Below are 20,001 nucleotides of genomic sequence, written 5' to 3'. Positions count from 1 at the left end.
CTAATGGAAGTTGTTGCTTACCTGTCAATTGACCTCTGTCAGGTCAGGTATTCAAATTGCTGGCTCTTCAATTGTCTGTAGTGACTCCCTCCCCCAGTAGAAGGATAACCTGCCTCCTCAGTTTTAGCACCCCACCACCTCCATGACAAGAGGTAAGGAAATAACCTTTTAAACCTTGAGTTCACTGTGCCTTAAAGGCAGAAAATTCTGTGAGCAAAAATGCTATATGAATATTCACACCTGACCCCTCTCGATAGTGATCACTCATCCTGCAGTAAGGAGCACAACCCTTGGTCTGCTGGATCAGCACATTTCAGGTGACTCCACTACTGGGCTCTTGTGCTCTTACTGTGAACGGGTGAAAGCAAGAAGCAAGTACCTGTCCAAAGCAGGTTCTGCTTTCTGCTCTCTATTTTTTTTTTTCTTGAGACTCCCTCTGATGGCTCCCTAGGGGCCCTACAAACCTTCTACTGTCTGTGGGGAAGGCAGTAAAATTAACCTAAATTGATAAATTATAAAATCTTTTTCTCTAAATTACCTTCTAAACAACCCTCCTTTGTGAATTCTTTGACCGTGTTTATAGGCTGTACAACATGATGATTACTAGGCTATTTTGCTACTTTTGGTAAACCTTTCATACAAGTGTCTAGCAGAGCCTTCAATTTCAGCTTTTAGGCTCTAAAGTGAAATTCTGAAATAATGGGGAATATCCCATTGAAAATCTTTTTACATCTGTAATTTATTTCCTGTAGTCCTTGAGATGACTATTTTATGCCTTTTCCTTTCACTTTGTATCTTATACTCATTTTCTTGTGTTCTCTCTTAGCTGTTGACTTTGTCTCCCACTTTGTTGAGAGAATAAATATCATGATAAGAAAACTAAATAGGCCAATGTAGCCATATTCTCTGCTTTCCTCTTTGTTTCCAGGAAGAGGTCTGCCCTTTCAACTAGAGTTTATTGTGGTGAAATTTCTGAGGCTATCAGATTAGAGGAGAAGAGTTTTTGTAAAATTTGTCTTAGAAAACAAGAATCAGAGCAAAAGTAAAGGGGAGGGTAACTGAAACTGGAAACCCGGTCACCAAAATTTAGAGGACATGATAATTTATTTTTTAATTTTTCATTTTTTTAATAAAAGATAATTTAAACACAGATCTTTAAAAACACTATTCTATTGTAATAGGATGAAATTATGCCAAGCCTTATTTTAGTTTTTATTTTCTTTTTTTTTTAATTTTTATTTATTTATGATAGTCACAGAGAGAGAGAGAGAGAGAGGCAGAGACACAGGCAGAGGGGGAAGCAGGCTCCATGCACCGGGAGCCCAACGTGGGATTCCATCCCGGGTCTCCAGGATCGTGCCCTGGGCCAAAGGCGCCAAACCGCTGTGCCACCCAGGGATCCCCTAGTTTTTATTTTCATAAACATTAACACAGGCATGTGTTTACTGATATCAGAAGATACAGAAAGACCCTTATCTGTTGTTATGCCTTAAGAATAACAAGGCATACTATTATAACTTTAATAGCAGTAGCCCCCAACTCAACTAGTTGGAACTAAAAGGGAAATTTAATATGTCACATACAAATCATGTCGAGATATGGTTGTCTGAGAGCTCAGTGATGTCATTAAACTGAGGTTCTTTCCATGCCCTGCCATTCTGTGGATGTTAGTTTTTTTCCCTTGGACTAGCTTCCTCTTGGTCATGAGATAGTTATACCAGGCGAGGCATCAAATTTAGACCTGTCAGCTCTGAGAGAAAGAAAAGGAAAGCAGTCTCCCAAGAATCCTCCCTTCATATCTCTTTGGGCAGAACCAGGTCCCACAACATCCACTGGCTAGCAGCATAGGATTACCATGATTCTTTGGACTAATCAGGATTTACCTCTTCGTTAGAGATATGTTCCCTGAGGAGTAGAAATCTGAATTCTGTTTGCAAGGAAAGAGGCACATAAATGGAACTACTCTAGGTTTATAAGGCACGTAAGCATCAGTATCAAATTCCCTCATCCTCTCCCTGATTATTGCACTTATTCAGCCAATTCATTTGTTCAGCAGATATTTAGTGAGCATGTACAATAAGCCAGTCATTGTTCTGGGTACTGGGGACACAGTAGGAAACTTTTTCAATTTTTACTTCTTCTAGTGGTGACTCTTTATGCTAAATTATATGCTTGTGGTACAGTTTTTTGAAATGCCAAATGCAGCCATTGTCTATTGACTTCCTGCCATGAATCATGAGGATTTAGTTATTTTACATCATTAACAATTTCTCTTACCTTTGTCCATATTATATAGTCTTTCCATAAATTTTCAAACAGGATTTTTTTTTTTTTTCAATGTGGGGCTTGATTGAACTCATGACCCTGAGATCAGGACCTGAGATCAAAAGTAGGATGCTTGACTGACTGACCCACCCAAGTGCCCCTCAAATAGGATTTTTAATCCTGTTTTTTGTTTGTTTGTTTCTTATTTAGGCCACAGTCTGACATACACATTCTCTCTCCTGCTCAGCATTTAGCATTTATTGAATTCCTAATAACAATTTGGCAACAGAAATATGAGATCTTTCTCATGTCTTCTTCCCTTGGGAGTTTTTCAGTGCCATTTTTAGTTGCTTTTGATTTTTACCCTTTGGTACCTTGGGGTGGCATGTCTTTTCACATTGCTTCTTTCTCAATGAAGGAGAATCCAAAGAGTGAATGGCTTGTTATTTCATTTCCTTGAGAACCCACTAGCTGAAGCAGATGACAGAGGTCTGAGGGAAGGTTCTCCCTCCCTTTATGAACAGTAACTCTTGGCTTCCAAATTCATAAAGCAATTCATCCTTTTTCCATGATATTCAGCCTCTTGTATCCCTCAACCTCCATTGGCTATGTCTTCCTTTGAATATGGTCAATGTTAAGAATATTGACATTTTATACCTTTTCCCTTTACTTATCATTGTTGACTCTAAAATGGTGAAAATAAATAAATAACATATTATGACTATATAAAGATTTTTGGCTGCAGATTCAAAGTGTACACAGATTACATGTTTTTCCTCTATGAGTTAGTGTCACTACAAAGGAATTACCCTAGTCTGAAGTTTGGATCCTTTCACTTTTTTAAAATAAGTCACCCATGATCTTATTATGTTACCAAGTCATGCCAAGATGTTAATCACATCGTATGATTTAGAACTTCTCCAAAACTGGTTTCATGAATGGATTCCAAGTCAGCCAGATTCTTGATCCTTAATTAATTAATTAATTAATTAATTAATTTTGGTTCTTGATCCTTTAGCTCCCAGGTCAGCCAGGAGGACCCAAGGCTCAAGGCACACAGACAGGTTGGCTTCCAGGGGCATGTAGCCTCCTCCATTTACTTCAGTGTACCTGATATATATTATATATCACCATTTTTTATTCATGCCATGATATAAGAAAGGTTGAGAGACACTGGAAAACTTTCAACATTTTATTTCCTCCCACAAAGATCTCCTAGAATCTGAAGTTTGCTCTATTTCTGTTGCAAAGTTACCACCTCAGGACTTCCCTTCTGTGCTCTCCTGGATTAGATTTATCATTTTCCTGGATCTTATATTTTCTTCTTTTTGGGTTTGCTCTCTCATTTTTCCAGAGTGTAAAAGATGTTCTGAGGCAATTTCTTGTTGTGTGTGTGTGTGCGTTTGTCAGGAGAAGGGGTAGTTTCCTACATATAACCAACAAACAATTCTCTGACACATGCTAGGTGTCCTACAATTCAACTCAATTCTGACACTGTCTACCCAGAGATATCATCAGTTGCTACATGTTAAGGGTTCAGCCCTACAAGCCGGGCCACCACCCCAATTTCAGAAGTCAATCACAAGTTTAGATTGTCACCCGTGCTTCTGACCAGGTGGTCATAGATCAGAGGTTCCAGCAACCTCCTCCTGGGATTGGACTAATTTGCCAGAATAGCTCCCAGAACTTGGAGAAATGTTTCACTTGCTAGATCAGCAGATTATTATAAAAGGATACAACTCAGGAATAACTAAATGGAAGAGATGCACAGAGCAATGTATGGGAGAAGAGTGTGGGGCTTCCATGCCCTCCCCAGGTGTGCCAGTCTCCCTAAATCTCAAAGTGCTCATCAATCTAGAAGTTGTCCAAACATCTCTTTTTGTATTTTATGGAGACTTCATTACACAGGATTGAGCAGCCAATGATTTGACCTCCAGCCCCTCTCCCTCCCCTGGAAAGTCAGGACCAGGGACTAAAAGTTGCAACCCTCCAATCACATGGTCAGTTCTCCTGACAACCAGTCCCCTTCCTTAAGCGCTTTCCAGAAGTCACCTCATTCACCTAACAGAAGACACCTTTATCTCATCTCTTAGGAAGTTTCAGCGGTTTTAGAAATGTGTGGCAGAAACAGGGACAAAGACCAAATACAGACTTCTTATTATAAATCACAATATCACAAGTATATCTTCAAATTACTTTCTAGAAAGCATACTAGAAAGTAAGATTTCTGAATCTTCTATTTCTTTAAATACTTTATTCTGCCTTCACAGAGGATTGATAGTTTGATTGAATATAGGCCTCTCAGAACACTGAGAGCACTGCTTAGTTTTCTAGCATTTAGTTGTTGATGAGTCATCTCTTTCTTTCTTTCTTTCTTTCTTTCTTTCTTTCTTTCTTTCTTTCTTTCTCTTTCTTTCTTTCTTTCTTCTTTCTTTCTTTCTTTCTTTCTTTCTTTCTTTCTTTCTTTCTTTCTTTCTTTCTTTCTTTCTTTCTTTCTTTCTTTCTTTCGTTGAGGGGGATTTGACCTGAAAGTTTCTAGGATCTTTTCTTTATTTTTAATCTTTTGAAATATCATGATGGGTTTGTTCCCATTCATTCCGTTAGGCACTCAAGAGGCTCATTCAGTATACATATCCTTGTTCTTCTTTAGCTGTAGAAAATTCACTTCTGTTTCTTTGAAATTTTCCCTTCCATTTTCTCTATTCAGTCTTTTTAGAACTTACATCAGATAGATATTGGAACCCCTAGATAAATCCTTATTGTCATTTTACTTTACTCTCATATTTTTCTGTCTCTATCTTTTTGTTCTGTATTCTTAGAAATTTTCTCAATTTACTTTCTAAACATGGCTATTAAGACCCTCGAGCAATGTCTTTTTTATCTGAAATTTGGGGCCATCCAAATATAATAGCTGGCTCCTTATCTGTTCAGCCTAAAGCAAAACTTCTAGCTGGCAAGCCCCATTCACACACACACAGCTTTTTCTAATATTTTGGAACTCCTTTTGAGCTATTTGTCAAAATTCACATGATATATTTTGAAAAATTATTTTTCATGATCTACAATCCAACACAGTTTTGTTTTTTCACCTTTTTGAAAGCATACCTTGGGAGCTACCTGATAGTTTCACACAAATTTGTTACTTAGCCATTAGGGTCATTCACTTTCCCAGACCTATACCAGTGTTTTGGATTCATTTGGTGTCTTATGGGTTTTTATACCCTGGAGCAGTGCACATATTAAGATGCAGTGGACCATATGCCACTCTTTTGTAAAGTGGAAGAGGGCATTTGTAAATTGGATGGCTTGACTGTAATGTGTTCCCACTCCATTCAATTTAGGAAGGAGAATATGTGAAGGGTGACGAGCCAATTTGATTCCCTTCAAACCATTCTATCCATTGGGAAGGCTTTGTGAACTCCCAGGGGTAGCAGCAGTCCAGAACACTGGTGAACTATGGGATTTCAGTTCCTTTTAGGCCTTTGATTTTAAGAACCATTGATGTTTCCTTTGTCCTAAAAAGGACACAGAAGCTTCAAAAAACTTTAAAGAGGGTCTCGAAGTGTTTGGAAAATAAATGTAAACTGAAGAAGAGAAAGAGGTCTGTGGTTAGGAAGCCTGATTGACCATAAGGAGTCTGCATAAAAGTGAACCAAATAAAATCCAGTGTTCCAATCTGATTAAAAATGGAAATTGGAGATTTTAATCAGTGAGAGGGCTATTTTTGTGCTGATTGTCTTTTTATGCCAAAACAACAGGATGTCTTATCTGAAAATCTTAAAATCATAATAAATTATCATTAAATTGTAATAGTTTTTGGAAGATTCTGAATAAAGGTGGGCTGACAGATGATTGCTTTGGGACAGTGGCTTTCAATCTTTTTAAACACAACTCACAGTAATACAATTTACAGTTATATAATTGAAATGGGAGTTCTGTCAAAAAAGAAAAAGATTACAACTAGAATGTGAGATATTCTCAGATATTTTGACTTCTCTCCTCCATTCTTCCCATCCATTAAAAACAATGCTGGTCAAGAATCATCAAATTTATTTCACAATCCATGAGGAATATCTGTAGTCTGGAAAACATTGCTCAAAGGTCCTCTGAGAAATAACCTTAGATCTTTGTATTAAATCTTTATTTAAAGCAATCTTGTAAATAAAAGCACATTTATATTTATCTCTGCTTAGGAGAAACCAAGCCGTTTATACTCTGAGGACAAAGCCAAGATTCTTTTGGTGGCAGCCCACCCCAAATGCAAGCATAGTATCTAGGATGAAATAGCCTCTGGAATGCTACAGAACAACAGTAAATAAGAAAAAAAAACCCAGCCTAATAGAGAATCAAAGGCCTCCTAAGCCAACCTTTTAATTGATGTAAACCTTCTGTGCTGGGATGATTGAAAGTAGGGGTGGAATGGAGTTGGAGGAGGCAGGGAGGTTGGGAAGGAACAAGATTTAGGAGAGTGGATGATGTAAGTGGAAAGTTACTGGATCTTCACACAAAATGATCTTCTCAATAGCGTGCTAGATTATCTATGTGTTCCACACATCTTGTAACTGATAGCTGTCCTCATTTGCCCTCTCTCTCTAAGAGGAGAAATATGCGGAATTAAACAAAGACATCAACTTCCTAAGAATGTGCTATTGGAGTTGGCTGGAGCCTATGAGGGTAATGAGAGAACAAACACATCATTAGGACGCAATCCAAGCAGCCCAAGTAAATGAACACAACAGAAGAGGTCTGGGAAGACTGCTGAAGACAAGAAATGGTTTTTAAAAGAATGGGAAAATATAAATATCCAAACTACCTATTACTCCAAAAAAAGACTTTGAAAGTTTTATTTTTTTTTTAAGTAAGGTGATAAAAAAGTTAAATGGAACAAAAAAAATCTCTGATTTACACAATGTTATCACTTCTAAACAAAGAATTAAATGAGCTTTATTACCCTGAAATGTTTCATGATTGAAAAAATAGCCAGAGTGCTTTAGGACTTTGAATACTTACAACCCCTGGAACTATGAAAAGAGAACTTATTGGTTGGATTAAAAATAAAAGAAATAAAGAAGAACATTGTGCTAATATCCATGGGAGAACTGAAGTGGCTCTAAATAGATTCCTAAAAGGAATTTCCTGGGGGAGTTTTTAGACCACCCAAAAGCAAAGTCCAATCCAGACCAATTAAGTCAGAGCTTCTGGGAATGGGACCCAGGCGTCAGCATTGCTTAAAGCTAATGAGCAGCCAAAATTGAGAACTATTGTTCTAGACCTTTCCTACTCTCCGTGTGGTCTATGAACCAGCAGCAACAGTAGCGTCTGGAAATTTCTTAAGAATACAGAGCTTCAAGCACTCACTTAGACCTGTAGAATCAGAATCTGCCACATAACAGGGTCCTCAGATAATTCTTGTGCACGTTAAATTTTGAAAATCAATGATTTTAAAGATACTATTAAATTCTGGCATCTACTGCTTCCTTAATATTTAACTGTTTCTTGTTTGATATTGATCACAGTATTTGGAATGAGCTAAGTCACAGCACCTGCTTTGTTTTGCGGTCTCTGACTTCTCTAATTGCTCAGAGTTGGTGCTTTAATGCCTAAGATCTATTGTGCCAATTCCTGTCTTGATAATAATTATAAATATCCCTGGCCCTCTGCAAGTGGAATTTGAATGCTGCTAGGATGCTACACAGAATCTAGTGTTCTTTGCAGACATCCATATTCTGGACAAATTTTAGTATGTTAATCCTGTTTTTAAATTAAGCATGAATGTTAACACTAAGACCTTGTACCTGGTTTCTGCCTCTCATGGTTTTCTCTTTTGGTTTCTATTGCTAGTTCTAATTAGAACCTACACCAAATCCAAAACAGTGGTTGCAGGGGTAGTTGGACTTCCTTGCTTATGACATTTTCCCTTCAAAAAAGTGGCAAGTGTTCTGTATCCATACCCACACCTGGATGATGATGCCACCCAATTGGTTCTGTTAGTACTGGCTTTCCTATATATATGTGTTTTCTTTGCTTTTTTATTTCATCTGTCCACCAGGTTACTGGAATGGCTGTAACTTGAAATAACTTCTGGAGTAGAAATCATCCCATATTCCACTGCAGATGAGCTCTACAGCAGCAACTCTTCAGTTCCTGTCCCTGGAGTGGGACTTTACAAAGTCCCTACTCTAGCCTTCCTTTCTTTCTAGCTATATTTGATTGTTTAACTCATAAAATTTCATGTCTCGTGCCCTACTGAGCTCTAACATTATTCATATGGTAGATGGTCAATGTATAGCCATCTCAAGTTCATAAGACTCGTGAAGAAATCTCAAAAGACTTCTTTCTGTATATAGGGACAAAGAAGCAAAAAGTGAAAGAATAAATGCATAAATAACCTTTACCAAAGCTGGAAAGGCTTTTCCATTCTATTTCTGGTGAACCTCGGCTCATTCCTGAACATATTGTTGGATTGTCCTTGTGCAGACATATTCTGAGATCCTGGGGTACGTGTCTCTGCAGGTGCTGGAAGTGGAAGCCTTAAAGGATTCTACCGTGACTTGCTCTTATGGTCTTAGAGTAGATTTGGGGACCTATATGACTCTGGCTCTTGAAGAAGAGTCAACTCTGAAAGGGAAGATATGAAACTTCCCCCAAAAGGAACATAAAGATTCGTATGGCATTCAAATCACGAGAACAAGATATGTAGTTGGTTTGGAGTCAGGAGCTTTTAAACTGAACAGCTGTAACCCATTTGGGCAGTCGTGCAAAACAGGAAGTTGGCAAACCAGATAGTCTTTTCAGACATTAAACACAAGATGCTTGGGGCCAAATCTTGTGATTAAGAAATCAAATGTTTTCTTTTTCCCCTTCCAACCTGTTCTCAGAGTGTGGAAAGTTATATGATTTTTCTTCTCTGACTCTTTGGTTTGGGTTATTGGGAACTGCCTGTCTCTTCGGCCACTGGAGGTCAACTCAATTCAATTCAATCCAGTCTAGTCCAATCCATTCCAATCCAATCTACTCTAATTCAATTTGACCTCATCCACCTTTTTTGGGAGGAGACCTATATGAACATCAAAAATTTAAGTGCATTGGAGGCTGATACACGACATCGTCCACAGCTCAGCTCATAAAATATCATGGCACCTGTGCAATATCTCTACCTCTTTGCTTCCACTGAGGACCTAAAAATATGGTTTCTAGATACTTTCCTGCATCCCTGATTCTGTTTTATAAATCCCGGATTCTATACACTACTGATTTTTCTAATCCACTCAGGCATGACCTGCTGTCTGTACCAACTAACTGTAACCAACGTACCTGCTTTCCATCTCTTATCCTAACTCTTCCTCCTGGCACCTGCCTGTACTTCTGTCCTTCATTTCAACCTTTCAGGCTTCATTTTCTCCTCCAACAGCTTGTCCTGGTAGAGACTGCTTCCTTTGGAAGGTTTTCCTTTCAAGTACACAAGCCAGAGATAAGTATGAGCATCTGGTGTAAGCCTTTTGTTCAACTTCAGCCCCTAGTGAAATATGGAGACAGATATTCTGAGCAAAAGGCAAGATTAATGAGAACAAACATCAGAGAAATGCCTTCATGTCTAGAAAATATTAAGAACCTGCTTTGGTCACAGATGAACATTCGTGTATTTTGATTACAACCTCTTTCTATCCCAGGTAGACCAGCCTCCCAAGAGCCCTGGTGGCAGGAAGTAGGAGGTTGCAAAGAAAAGTAGCTGCTGGTTACTGGCTTTCATGAGGAAAGGGGTAAAGTCAAAGACTCTAGTCAGCAGGCAAGCACCCAGGATGACTTTACTGATTGTTAAAATATGGGACTACTATCCTATTATTTGGTAAACAGTCATTGGCCCACCTCTTCCACCCACTTGTCTTCTTTGCCCTGGTGGCCTAACTACCTTCCAGGTTTCTCTCCTGCCTCCAGCAACTACAAGTCTAACATTTTGATTTGTGGGTCTTGGGCTCCATCCCTGATTAAATATGGTAAAACCATTTTTGGATGATTGCTCTTGACTTTTCTGGGAAATGAACACTTAGAGAACTTTAGGAAGAGAAAATAAATGAAAATTTATTCAGAAAGGGAGAAACCATTGAGGATCATCTTAGGAAGCACTGTGCTTATAACTTCGTCCTGAGTTAAATTCCTTAGGGGCTGCCTAGATTCATCCTACTTCTTTTTTTTTACCCATTCACCTCACCAATTACCAGATTAGTACCTGCCTGTCTATCTGATGACCTAGTCTCCTTATGCCTCTGTTCTTCATGCCTATCCTCATTAGGCACCAATTTAAAGTCCTTCCTCCATGTAGTGACCTTAGTTACTTTTCTGGACAGAAAATGATTGGTTCCAAATCTCATGAGCAAACTCTTCCCAAATGTTCACTCCATGCACCAGTTTCTTTGCTGCAGCCACCAGAGGCAATCAGGTATTAGTGAAGCCCGGCACCTCCTACCATTACCCTCCTGAACAGTATCATGGTGGAACAGAGAGAGGGAGCTTTGGAATCAGATAGGCCTGAATTTGAAATCCAACTTTTCTTTATTATCCAAGCTATTTGAGCAAGTGACTGAACTTTTATGAGGCTGTTTTTATTTTTTTTAATCTATAAAATAAAAGTAGATCTTACTTTATAAGGATGAGAAGAAGAATAAATGAAACAATACTGTCATACTGATCCACTTATTTTCTTGATGTTCCCAGCATCTCTTTAGGGAATCACCCTTCCTATTTTTATTCTATGTGACTTGATAATAGGAATGGCCTCATTACCTAGGGGGCCAGAGTTCTGGGTATGAGTATATGACCCAAGTCTAGCCAATTAAAATCTTCTCTGAGAACTTGATGGAAAAATTCCCAAATAGGTGTTTTCACTAGTACATTTTAAATAGGCCACTGGAAAAAAGAATTATTTTTTAATTATTTTTTTTATCCAATGTGTTATGTGTTTTGAGAATAATGGTTATAATGGTGTGCTGCCACTTGTAACATAGAATTTGGATATGGATATAAATCCACAAGGTTACATATATATTTCATATCAACACATGATTTAGAGCACTGAATTAATTCTTGATAGATGATAGCTATATCAGATCATCCATAAATTAGCTTAAGAAAAAGTGGAATTTATTGGTTCATGTGTCATGGGGCTAGGATGGGACATTGAAGTAAAAGAACTGGTCTTGGAGATGCCAGTAACTCTGAGAGTGTCATCTCTTCTTCCCAAATGTCCATTTGTTTTATGATCCCCACTGCAAATGAGTGACTAAATGGGGACAAAGAGACAATCTTAAGTCTTCATAATCTCAATTTAGCAACTCCAGAAGAAAGAGAACATATTTTTCTCTCAGTCTTGGTGAAAATGTCTTGCCATGTCTTTGAAAGGCAAACTCAAAAAACCACAAATTCCTAAAACTCAGGTTGGTCTGGTTTGAGTCACTTGATCATTGCTGAGCTAATCTCTGCAACATGAATATATGCATGCATGTGAGTATGCTGCACAGTGTAATTAATACATTCACTAAAACTATAGGAAAGAGACAGCAGTTCCCAAAGGATAGGAGGTACAATTACCAAAAGAATGGTGGGAGGGTAAGCTTGAGTAGACCAAAATAGTATCTGCTATTGATAGCATTATCATCATTCATCACCACCTTCATCACCTTCATTCTTGTATTATTTTTTATTATTATTAGCCATCATGATCATCATTATTATTACTCCTGCAGGAAGTATACACAAAACAGTGATTGGCTGCTACATTGAGTTTCAAGGCATGGGGACATTTGACAGCAAAGGGAAATGGGTTTCATAAAAGGTAGTGGTATTTGGCCCCTTTGACAGTAAAAATCAAACTGCCATCTCTGACAATAGCATATATAATTGATATCTCCTTGTTACGAGGGAAAAACCATCATTCCTAACTTATGGCAAGCATTATTATCAATTTAAAAATAGTAGTATTAGTTAAGGTTGAAGCTTTATGAAAAAATGTTTTAGATATGCAGAAATATCATGGGCCAAGTGCTCCTAGAGACAGTGTCATCACCTAAAAGACACTCACATCCCATATAACACAGCCTGGTGCACTTTGTGGCTACTTAATGAATATGAATTCAATATGATTCTTGAACCAAGGGAGCAAAGGCAATATCTTTTAATAGTTCATTTTCTCTATGTCATATCTTCAGTAATAAGGTACCAGAAGGGATACTTCTGGCTGTGGTTGGTTAGCATTAATCCACGTACCTTAGAAGGCATACAAAATATCTCTATTTCTCCATTTTCTGCAGCAATGTTTATTGGACTTTATCACATAATTGGCTTTATTAAAAATAAGGAAAAATAAGAGTCCCTCAGTAAAGGACATGAAAGTTGACATGAAAACCAATTCTCCTAGTATATTGTGGATTTGGAAATTCAATAAATGCAGATGTATACTTAGGCAAATTCACAAAGAATCTTATATAAATTAGAAAATCATTTGGAGCTTTTATGGCTCTTGGTGATAAACTGCATTGAATCAGCTTTTGAAAAAAAAAACAAAAATTGTATGCATTCGGGCCTTCATCATTTCATATTAACATGCTATTCTTCTTACCAGGTGCCTACTACTTAGTAACATTCATATTCCCTATTTTAAAAGATTTAATTTTTTCAAACTGGAGAGAGAACTGGAAACATTACTAGACTTACATTTTATTTTATTTTTTTAAAGATTGTATTTATTTATTTGAGAGAGAGAACAAGAGAAAGAGAGCACAAAGGGGGGTATCAGTGGGGAGGGAGGGGGCAGAGGAAGAGGGAGAAGCAGACTCCTGCTAAGTGGGGAGCCTGACAAGGGGCTCAATCCCAGACCCTGGCATCATGACCTGAACTGAGCTGAAGGCAGAGCCACCCAGGCACCTCTACATTCTGATTTTAGAAACAGAGAAGACAGAATTTGCCCATTATACACCCTTCTTGTCTACCTTTGATACGCCTATCTTTGATTCCACCCTGTGGTAGGATCACTAGATTTAGCAAATGAAAATATAGTGTTCAGATAAATTCGAATTTCAGATAAACAATGAATTTTTTAGTATATCCCATGCAATATTTGGAACAGACTTTTGTTAAGAATCATTTGTTGTTTATCTGAAATTCGAATTTAACTGGACATCTTATATTTTTAATTGCTAACTCTGGCAACCATACAGTAAAGGACATTACCGGATGCTTTCCTCCAAAACCATGTACCCTCATATTCTTTTTTAATGTGTCTTCCTGCCAAAATATGTGCAAAGCAAAAGATCCCAAACCCATTCATTCTAAGATATAAACCCATATGCAGTCCTTATGGTCCATCCTAGCTTGCTGGTATCCCCAGTAGGAACAGAAATCTGACTGGAAACCAGACTTTAAGGGAGGAAAATCTTTCTTGGCAGTCCCTTGAGGTTACATAGCACACCACACAATAAACCTTCTTCAAGAATGTCTTCTTTCCCGTGTCTCTCCAAAGTCCTAGTCTGTGAAGAATTTCTTCCCAATCTTGGTTTCTTTCTCCCTTGTTCCTCACAACCCCCGTCCCACCCCAGTGCTGTTATTATGTTCAGTTGTCTTATCTTCTCTGGGGATCTGCCATTGGTGTCCTCACATATATCCCAGCAGATCAGGAGAAAGGAGAAGGTAAAAGGGGGAAATTTTATGGGTACAGGTTTATATGAACGTACTACCCTCACCCTTTATACATACAGCAAACACTACTACAAATGAAATATATGTAATTATTTTATTGACTGGGAAGTTGGATGAGATTTAAACTTCTAACTTTCCCTCCAAAACTAAGATGGTCTAGATTTCTTAAAATATACCACCCCACACCCCCAGCACTGTTTGCAATTATACTGTCCTTCAATGTCTTAAGTGATGACTTCTAACATAAAATATGAACTAAGAAACCTCTCTTCCTTCTTTTTCACTTGCAAGGTCATACCAGAAACCCAGAAATTATTCCATGCAGACAGAATTCCACATGCTGCCCTCCCTCTGGATAAATGGAGCTTGTCTACAGTAATTTCTCTGCATTTCTGTACCCACGCACTTATTATGACTGCCGTTGTCCAGCAATATTTTCCTCCACTCATCATCATAACAGCTTCTAAGTATTTGATGGGATTAAACAGAGCCAACCCAATTCTGTCATTTCAGCAGCCAAATTCATGAGTCCAGGCATCAGGATATTGTGATACAATATCCAGAAGCCCATTCTTGCTGGCTGTCATCTGTATGTTGTGTGGGTGGGTCAGCCTAGTTTTGAGTTTTGGAAGCAGATATACACCCTATATAGCAAAGCAGATGAACTGTGATATTAATAGTTGGATTCCTTTGCTCAAACTTGCCCCTGACTTTTTTTTTTTAAGTTTTGTACTATCTATGCCTGGTGACAATCAAGCAAAGGCTGAAAAGTATCTGTTTACCTTTTCATTTGCCTCAAATAAGTAATGATTATTTCTTAATGTGGAGAAAAAAAATATTTGTTTATTTTATGTTCCCCACATTAAATTACCTACACCACACCCACACCACACAACCAAGTAAAGGCATGGAAAGCATTTGTTGGGATGGATGATAACAGCAATAATGATAATTAATATTGGCAATAGTATGGCCCATATTTTAAATTATTAGCCTAATGTATTTTAAAACAATTGTACTGGGGCACCTAGCTGGCTCAGTCAGTGGAGTGTGTGACTCTTGATCTTGGGGTTGTAAGTTCAAGCCCCACATTGGGTATAGAGATTACTTCAATTGAAATCTCAAAAAAAAGTTGTATAGAGAAAAAAATTTTTAGATGTGATTTTAAAAAATATTGTACTGCTAATGGCTAGACTATCTCCATTTGGAGAATAAAAAGATTATTGACTGTGATTAAAAGTAGAAAGAAAGCTGTCTGCTTCTTTATATGCAACTTCCTACTTTGTAAATGATGTGGCTCGAACTCTGTATATGAAATAGGTAGCATCTACAGAGTAGGAAAACATCCAGTTGAAGAATTATTAATTTAGCCAAGCGATATTTAAAAACACAGGATAATGTAAAAAAATGAATTCATTTTATTTCATGGACCTCTTCCACATTCTCAATCAACTATTTCCCCAAAATAGTTTTATAGTTTGATAGATTTATCACAATTGGCTCTTCCTATGGCTCAAAATTACCTCTTAGGCTGGAATATATATTTGCATGACGCAAAAATATTACTTGACTATGATGATTTTATCTTTCTGAAGTATTCTGGAAGATTGATCTGATAGGGTACTGAGCCATGTATGGACTATATTGATATGGTTCACATGTGTTTGAAAAAATGTTAAGCCAAAAATTTAAAAACCTGGACCCGAAAGAAAATGTGCACATGATTACAACTATATAAAAGTATTATACACATTAGCAAAGAATAAAAATGGATTTGGAAGGTCATAATCTAATGTTCATTAGGAGTGCCTTATGTGTATAAAGTTTACAACAATGTTAAAAATAAAACAATTATAGGAGGAAAAGTGCCAAGACAACACTTATTTTTAAATAAAGTTTTGTACTATAAAAAACATGCATGTGTAGCCAGAACAATTTATTACTTGGGAGGTATTAGGGACCTAGTGGTTTTCTTCTTCTTCTTTTTTTTAAAGCAACAGCACAAGATTAATATTTTAAATATTTACTTAGAAACAAAACACCAGTGGCCTCCAGGATACCATGTGCCAATTTTCCCCTCTGAACCATTTTTACAGACAACTTACAACCTCCCTAAATTATAGGTTTATGTGGAAAAATAAGGGGTTGTTGTATAATAAGGAAGCTGACAAATCTTTAACCATAACAGTACTAGTTATTGCTACTGTAATTTATGCATAGATACTGATTCTAATTAAGTAATAGCAGAGGTTGCTTTTGAATTTATGAGGCTATAATCAGCTCTCTTGTGCTCAATAAATGCCACAGCTACAGTCTGTGGTGTTAATTTCACACTACAGTGGGAACTAGTGGTTGTTGCCAAATATACCCATAAGTCACAGGCAATTTGGATTATTACTAGAGTGTGTGCTGCATTGAGAAATGAACTAGTTCATAATCACTTTTTAAAGTCATTATTGAGTGTTTGTGTATGATAGGTCTTCTGACATTGATGAGGCATAGTGCGGTAACTTGTCTTTTCCCTGAAATCATCTCCAGATAAAATAAATATGCTGAATCCTCTGGAAAAGTAATAATATGAGAAGCTTCCCACTTCCTTAGCTCTCTAGCTATTTCTGGTACATGAGAACTGGAAACAGGACTTTTCCTATAAACTACCCATGTGTGGTGTTCCCCAAAGGAAAGTACCTGATATGGGGTCATTTCCCTTTGAGAATTCCATGAATTAATGTGATAGGATTTTCTAAATACCATGAGCTTGCTTCTGTTCTCTTCCAATTTCCTGAAACTGGGTGTGAACTAGAGCATTCTCACTGTGAGGTGTAATGCTAGGCTCACTTTCCTCAAAATGTCATACAAAAAAATGATGAGACGTGAACAAAACAGCTCCTATAAACAGTCTCTCTTTCTTCCTTTTACCTTCTCCCTTCTCCTATTTCAAAGGGGGTACTCTTGGCAGTTGGGTTTTAAGAAATTCCACTCGGGACTGCAGCATATTCCACATCTGATTCTTAATCCACAACACTGGAGTGGCTCCTTACGGTCCAGTAGCAAATAGCTGGTGACAATAGGGGTCACCTTTGTGACCGAGTGCAGATTGCATTAATCCCAGAGACAGCATGTCAGGTTGCAGAGACCACAGATTTTGGTTTTGAGTGTATTCACAGCATTCTTCAGGAACCCATTAGGCTCCAGGGCAATCAACGACAACATAATAGGAGGACTATGTTTTCTTCTTAAGGGGCAAGCACAGAAGGCAGATGGCTCCCCATGTGATGTTGTTTTTGGCTTGCCAAAAATCAAGATGCCAAGAGACACTGAAACTAGTCAAGGAGTTTCACTGCCTCATTGTATTCTTCCCAATAACATGACACCAAGTATCTGATATTTCCTGTATTGCTTCCCATTATTTGCCAAGAGAAGAGTCTTCAAACAGCTGAAAGATCCTGAATCCTGGAGTGGAAACTGCTCATTTGGTGACAGGCCATGCACGGAAAGGTGGTTTCTGAAACCAAAAGCCAATGCCCTGTGGAGGTAGCAGATATTATAGAGAATGTGTGTGTGTATGTGTGTGTGCGTGTTTGTGTGTTCTGACCCCTCTTATTAACATTAATTTGTGGTCTCATAGTGGCAAAAAATCGCAACATTTATTCACTTGATTCGGGACACAAAAAGACAAATCTCTTTTCTACGATTGTATAGATAACACCTAACAAAGGCTCAGGCCCACAGCTTTAAGGACAGAAAGGCTTTAGGGAGAAAATGTGCAGTTGTTGTGCGTTCTCCTCCTTCAATGCAATGTGTAGTTGCCTTGCTTTCTGGAAGGAAGATGGAGATCTATAATGAATCTTGTTTAGTGACCGAAACAGAGTCACAGTCTATTCGTGGTGGCCGTAGAGAGTTATACACTCAGCTCCCCCAAGGGAGAACATTCCATGAGGAGCATTGTTACCTAACAGCTTCTACAGCAGGCCGTACCTCTGCATCCACCACCACCTTTGTGCCAAGGCCACAGTCTTCCCAGGTGGCCCCCAGCCAATGAGCGTGGTGGGTGCACTAGCCAAGGGCCTGATATAGGCCAGTTCTGATGGGCAGCATGCACTCTCCTCAACCTGACCAAGACTTTTACAGGGCCGCGCTGTGGTCTGTGGCTCCTCCTATTCAATCCACCCTCCTTTCCTCTCTCCTTTTCCAGCTGTCAGACCTACATTACTATCGGAAGGCTCTCCTACTCCTGCCACCTGGTCCTTTACCATTTGTGTCCCCAGACATTGCCAAATGTCCACTGAGAGACCACATCCCCTGGATGAGGACCACGAGTGTAAGGTAAGAAAGGTCTCCTATAGAGAGCGAGGCATTTGCTCCTCTGGGCTCCTGTGGCACTTAGTTTAATTAAAGCCCTATATAGGCCTGATTGTCATTGTTTAGCTGTCAGGCTCTCACAGGGTATAGGGTCCTCCAAAGGAGCTGTGTCTTTCATATTCACTGCATTTCTCTGGCCTCCTTCTGGATCTGTGTAAAATGTGCTCATTTAAATGTTGCATCAGGGAAGAGAGGGAGGGAGGCAAGGAGAGAGGACTGGAGAGGGAAAGAGGGCAAGAGCAAGCAGGTAGGCAGCAAAGGGGGCAGGAAGAGTGACTCCATGCTTCCTCTTTACTCTGCTGGCCATAAAGGCTTGCAATATGTTTGTGCCTTTGTGCCTGGTCCTTCCTAGCTCATAGCTTCCCATCTTAGCATTCCTGCATTCTTTCTTTCTATATTATTTGCCTGTTGAGGAACCCATTCATTTGTTGTCTTCTGAATGTTGGAATCCTCTTTGGGTTTTGGATCTTCTCATGGCCTCCCACACGGAGGCTGTTTCCAGGCAACAGCTGGCAGCCTGTGGTCCCTCCCCAGGAGTGGAGAGGAGTTAGCCATCAATAATGTGATCTCACACACCAGGGCGCTGCTCCAGAGGGTGAGCACATTTTGTTTTGGATTATCAGAAAGAAAAATAAATAAATAAATAAATAAATAAATAAATAAATAAATATATATATTCTGAATAATGCATGGTCCCACATGGAAAGGTAGATAGAAATGCAATCAATGAACTTGGATGATGTCATAATCCACACAAGTAGCAGAAGAGCAGAACTCTAGCCCCCTCCTTGCTCAGTTCTTCTGAGGGTGAGCAGTGTTCCAAGGACTTCAGGAGGCCATTGCATTAATTTCTCTAACAGTAAAAGAGGCCTTGGAGATTTGGAAAGGGATTCATTTGTTTATTTAAATTATTTAAAACTCAGACTAGCAGGAATGAGAACGATGCTGGTAGGCATCACAAAATTATACTAGTGCCTGTTTTAGCTCATCTTGCTCTCAAAGCCTGCATTCTTGTAAATTGCAAGAGTGAGCAGATGTAGCCAGAGGCAAAGGGACTCTGCCCAGGCTTGGGCCAGGTGTTATGACCGCTTAACCCACACGAGAAATCCTTCCTCTAGGTCTTCTTCTAAATCTGTCCTCCTGATAGAGGTTTTTGCTAAGCTCAAAAAAATTTTCTGTTTAAAGATTTTATTTATTTATTTGAGAGAGAGAAAGAAAGAAAGCATGAGGGTGGGGGGGGAGGGGCAGAAGGAGAAGCAGACTCCCTGCTGAGTGGGGCTCCATCCCAGGATCTTGGGATCATGACCTGAGCCCTGTGCCGAAGGCAGCCACATAACCAACTGCACCACCCAGGTGTCCTCCAAAAAAAAATCTTTTTTACTTCTACAGTTCTTAGTCGTTCATATTTTTCATAGTCTACATTAACAGCTAAAATTATCCTTTGCCATGTATCTTTGACATTAAGGAACACTTTGCCACAGTCACCCAGATTGGAATTTTATGGAATCCTAAATTTGTAAGGGATGAATAAATTATTAAACTCAGTAGCTCCCAAATTTTAGTGAATAAAACATTCACTGAGGGAGCTTATTAAAAATTCAGATTCTGGGGGGAGGAGCAAGATGGCGGAGGAGTAGGGTCTCCAAATCACCTGTCTCCACCAAACTACCTAGAAAACCTTCAAAT

At 38.6% G+C, this 20,001-nt stretch overlaps 1 long non-coding RNA gene across 2 annotated transcripts in view; it reads left to right on the top strand.

Annotated features, from left to right (window-relative positions):
• LOC112644700 (uncharacterized) overlaps nt 1–20,001 on the top strand; it is a 295,980-nt gene that overhangs the window by 185,250 nt on the left and 90,729 nt on the right. The window contains exons 1-2 of one of the 2 annotated variants that reach the window (XR_003126656.3): nt 17,913–18,000; nt 18,149–18,279. This is a non-coding gene — a long non-coding RNA (uncharacterized LOC112644700). Of the gene's footprint in view, nt 1–17,912; nt 18,001–18,148; nt 18,280–20,001 lie in introns of those variants that run through there. The other variant, XR_007401034.1, reaches the window with a different exon arrangement.

This window comes from Canis lupus, chromosome 1, assembly GCF_003254725.2.
Source record: "Canis lupus dingo isolate Sandy chromosome 1, ASM325472v2, whole genome shotgun sequence".
NCBI classification, from domain to species: domain Eukaryota; kingdom Metazoa; phylum Chordata; class Mammalia; order Carnivora; family Canidae; genus Canis; species Canis lupus.
This window is presented reverse-complemented; position numbering and strand designations above follow the sequence as displayed.